Raw genomic sequence first — 4,660 nt, forward strand, 5'->3', positions numbered from 1 at the left:
CTTTTCAAAGCTGCTCAGCAGTTGGGGCCCTATGGTTCTGAACTCAGCGCATGTTTTAGTTTAAAAAAAAAAAAAAAGGGGGGGAGGGAGGGAAACATTTATCTTAAACACTGCACCGCAGCAACGCTTTCCAGACGTGCTTCCCACAATGCTGCAGCAAAAGGAGTGGAGCAATGGGGCGGCTGCACCAAGCGCGAAGCAAACAGCAGCGGGCCCGCTGCACAAGGCGGAGCTATTAGAGAAACAAACACGCTGCTTTCTGTGTTTCTTATTTTCCAAAATCTGCCCAGCAGACGCGGGCAGGGAAAGCCAAACTCCGTCCTGCTCGGGGTGTGCGGATGAAAGGCTCACGCCACTGGGGCGGCATAACGTGGTGCTGCACACCCAACGACGGGAGGTCGTGGCACCGGCGCAGGCAGGCCTGCACACGCTGGCCGGGGAACGAAGTACCCTGCGCCACCCCCGAACGACATCCCCCCTGCCCAGGCTGTGCGTTGGGCCCAGCCCTGTCCCGGCCCAGCCCCTGCTGCCAGCTCCGTGCGCGGGCTCCACCGCGGCCCCGCCGAGGAGCTCTGGGCACGAGGCCCGCAGCGGCACAGACGCGAGACAGGAAAAGATCCCCCCCCCCGGCTCCCCAGGGGCACTTACGGGCGCCACCTGCCTCCTCCTGCCAGGCCACGCCGGCCACTTCCGGGCCTGCGGGAGACGCCGCCAACACCGGACTGCGGGAACAGTGACGGCTGACCCGGAAGCGCACCCCCTCCCGGAAGTGACGCCACGCCCGCTCAGCGCGCAGGCGCCGATGCCAGGCAGAGGGCTGGGCTGCCAGCTCGGCTCCGCGCAGACGCAATGATGTGCCCGTCGGGGTAGCGGCCTGGACTGGGCTGGCAGCTCGTTTCCTTCGCTGTGGGGCCGCCTCCATGGCTTGGGAAAAAGCATCCAGGCCGCAGCTCGGGGCCGGGGGTCTCTAGGCGGGGGATGTAGAGCCACTTCTCGCTTAACGTGGGAGTTACCGTCTTGAAAAACACGACACAACATGAATCCAGTTCCGTCAGTCATCACCCAAACGATGTTATAATTGGGTGTTACCTGACTCTAAATTACCGTGCTCACTAATACAGCACCACATCATGACGAGACGCCGTGAAGTGAAGAGCACCTCCAGATGCGATGGTGAATGAAGCACAAGGCTGACGTTGGCTCCCAATTCCCGCTTCCTTAGGAACCGATGTCAGCCTCGTCAGCAAGAGCGAAGGTCCACGCTGAATACTGGATGCCCTGTCCTGTCCTGTCACAGCTAAGCCGAAGTACTGGGAGGCGAGCCTGGCGCTGCGGGCTGGCAGAGACCCATCCTGGCAAGACGGGCTGTCGTGTTCTACCTGCATTTCTGCCACCTTTTATCCCCACATGCAGTATGGTCACCAGGATCTTTCTAGTGCAGCTCCAAGGGTCCCAAAGACCTGAGCTGCCACCACAGCTTCTGAAATGCTGTACACCAACCTTAGTCTAAAAGAAACAGAGCTGGAAAATAAATCATTTGTTTTTCCAGGAGGGTTGATTCTTACACATTTGCAGTCTAACAACCAGCCACAGAACACCATGTATCCACTGATTTTGGGTACACGGTAATCTCCAAAATGTGGACACTGTTTCTGTTTATGGATGATTTTAGAATAAGAGTACCAACAAGGACACTCTGAATCTTTCCAAAAAAAAAAATCGGATTCAAAGTATGTGTTGTCAAGCTCAATGTCCAAGAATGTGTAATTAATTGTGTCTCCTGTAATATATACTGTGTTGCAATGGCGAGAACGGTTATCATAAATAAAAGGAGACATGGATAAATTTATAATTAAAAATGCATTAGAAATTACAAGCATAATTTATTTACTAATGTGTACTGGAATAAATTTTCTGTGTAATATTTTAAAATGTGGCATTAATAAATAATCGTAAGCATAAAGTGGTGTTTTGCATCTACATGTATTTTAATAAATATTAGAATTAGACATGCTATAAAATTATTCAAATAAGAAAACCAAACTTAAAAAAGTATCACAAATGGCATCTATTGGAATGAGACAAGCAAAGGTAACCATACTACAAGCTGTACTATGTATATATTTTTTTCTTTCTTAAATATTCTTAAAGTGTGAAAGTTTTCTTTAAAAATAGTTGCAAAGGAAATTTGTGTGTGTGTCTAAAATAAATATTATTTTATAAGAGAGACAGCGCTAAAACGTTCCTGCACTTAACAGTGCTGCAAGGCTAGTTCTGGGCTCCAGTTCCTACCTACTACAGTCTTCCTGTGTGACCTCTATCAATATCCATTTTTTATTTACTTGTTTTACAATACCCAGCAAACTTATGCTCTCTCCCTAGCTGATGAGCAAAGCAAATTCCACCTTAAGTCCTCTTTTACACTGTTTCTAACTCTGACAAAGCTTTATCAAACCTTGCAGAAAAATTCTCATTGGCATTCTCAACAAACAGTAATTTTCAGGCCCAATTATTTTTTTTTTCAAGCCCAAGTGCTTGAATTATAGGTCATTAAATGATTTGGATCTAATGGTCATTCTGGTATATTGCTGTCCTTCCAAACTTTCCACATTATTAGATGTCACTGAAAATACACGCCTCAGCCCTATTAGAATAAAATGGGATGCATTTAAACAAAGATAATTTTTCAATAAATTATGCATCATTTGCATTGTAAAGCTGAGGTGCATTTTGTCACCAACTAAGACTCCAGTGCTCTATGCACTATGTTATCAGAAACAAAGGGATGGTCAATGCCCCCAGCAGCTTAAAAGTCTTCCCATTGAAAACAAAAGATAAACGGAGGAGTTTAGGGAAACAATGGGACAATGCTGGCCAGTCTGGTAGAAAGTAGTATCAGAACATCAGCAGCCTAGCCACTGCCAAGGACGCCACAGCAAAAGTTTTAAGATTTGAAGGAAAATAATGCAGTAACTTTGCAAATACTTACAGGGAGCTGTTTCCACGGGTGAGGGGCAGCACAGGAGCAAGCAGGAAGCTGTTTGAAAATGTAATGAGTGGATAGTAGTGGCATAATTGGCTAATTGGAGGCAGGAATCAACATCTGGATAGTGCACAAAAGATGACATAAGGAAGAGAGAGACTGTAGAGGGTATGGAAAGTGAAGACGCTACTGCTTATCTTTCATGTGATAAAGAAGCCATTGGAGGGGAGCAGAGAGGGATGTCAGGGCCAAAGGAAAATAATCCTTACAAAAACATTCTGGATGAACATCAGTGGGATGAGATTGCATTCAAGTTTTGGCAATCAAAGGGAAGTCATGAGGGCATGGGCGGGAGCATTAATTGTAGGGAAGGACAGGATAGGCCTAGAGATGTCTTACGGGACTCATCCGGAAGATTTCGGTGCACCACAGACATGCAGATCGAGAGATGACACTCCAGTTACAGGCCTGGGCAACAGGCAAAACGACAGTCATCTCAGCTGTGCTGGAAAAGGGCGGTGAGGGGAGCTTGGGAGGAAGATGAAGCCCTCTCTTTCAGTCTTTCGGTCAGACACCTACAAAACACAGGAGGAGCTGTTAGCTTAGTCATGTTCCCTCCCATCTAAAACCACCCCGTGACAAAGCACCCCCAAAGCATTCAATATCATGCTGATGATCTACAAGGTCCCTTCCAGCCCCTAACATCTATGAATCTACATTGTATTGATGGCAGTCCCCACGCCCCCCAAGCCAGGGGGGCCTGGTTTGTGCGCTGGTCACAATTGACCCAGGCCTGCTGTCTGCAAGGCCGCCATCAAATGGGTCATTTCCCTTGTGCAGAAAAGGGGCTCCCAGCAGCCCCCAATTTTGTTCTGTCCAGAGGGTCCAAACCAGCCTGGTTTTGTAGTCACGATCCCAAGAGGCAGTTTTCAGGAGCGTGGTGGCGGCTTCAGAGCTGCGCAGGCCTCACCGGCAGTGCCGGATTTAGGCTTAAGCCACTTCAGCTACAGCTTGGGGCCTCCCCATATGAGGGGCCTCCAAATAAGAAAAAAAAATTGGACATTTTCATTCTAATATGACAAAAATATACATAGATACGGCTCCCCAGTTATTATTCATGTCATTGGTGATTTGTAGGTGATGCAGGCAGGTGCACAAGCACCCCCTGCGAAAAGGCGGTGCCACCCCCCGCACCACAGTGTCTGCAGGTAGTCCCATGATCACTGCTGGCACCACCAAGCTCCCGCTGCTGACAGCCGTGCCCCCCAGCCTCCAGCGCTGGTGACTCCCCTCATGATTCCAGGTGGGACGCTGCCAAAAAATAATAATTGCAGAAAAAGATCTTTTTTTTTCTGTTTGGCCACCTCTCAGTGGGTGTGAGGACACCACGAGGTGTCGATTCCCACCTCCCAGATCACCACGTGAGGATGCCACGGCCACCCACGAGTGGCTCGAAGCCGAGGGGGGGGGGCTTCATCCGGTGCCTAGCGGAAGCCGGGCCGCCGGCGCGTTGCCATGGAGAAGGAGGAGGCGGGGCCGGCGCCGCCACGTGACCATTCGAACGCGCCAATCCGAAGTTCGGCGGGGCGGGCCGAGGGGCGGGGCGCCTCCCCGCGCGCTCCCACTGGCCCGCGCGCCGCCCTCCCATTGGCCGGGCGGGGGTGCTCCGCCGGCGCG

The 4,660-nt window shown here is 50.2% G+C and overlaps 1 protein-coding gene across 3 annotated transcripts in view; it reads right to left on the reverse strand.

Moving 5' to 3' along the window:
• Positions 1 to 3,549, reverse strand: part of MAPKAP1 (mitogen-activated protein kinase associated protein 1) — a 176,381-nt gene extending 172,832 nt beyond the window's left edge. The window contains exons 1-2 of one of the 3 annotated variants that reach the window (XM_019510913.1): positions 3,383 to 3,549; positions 2,990 to 3,037 (exon numbers count right to left, since the gene is read on the reverse strand). The gene's annotated coding sequence lies outside the window, so the exon portion shown is untranslated. Of the gene's footprint in view, positions 1 to 648; positions 724 to 2,989; positions 3,038 to 3,382 lie in introns of those variants that run through there. The other 2 variants (XM_019510912.1, XM_019510914.1) reach the window with 2 other exon arrangements.
• Between the last annotated feature and the right edge of the window lie 1,111 nt (positions 3,550 to 4,660).

This window comes from Gavialis gangeticus, unplaced genomic scaffold (assembly GCF_001723915.1).
Source record: "Gavialis gangeticus isolate Ggan-Ray unplaced genomic scaffold, GavGan_comp1, whole genome shotgun sequence".
Lineage (NCBI taxonomy): Eukaryota > Metazoa > Chordata > Crocodylia > Gavialidae > Gavialis > Gavialis gangeticus.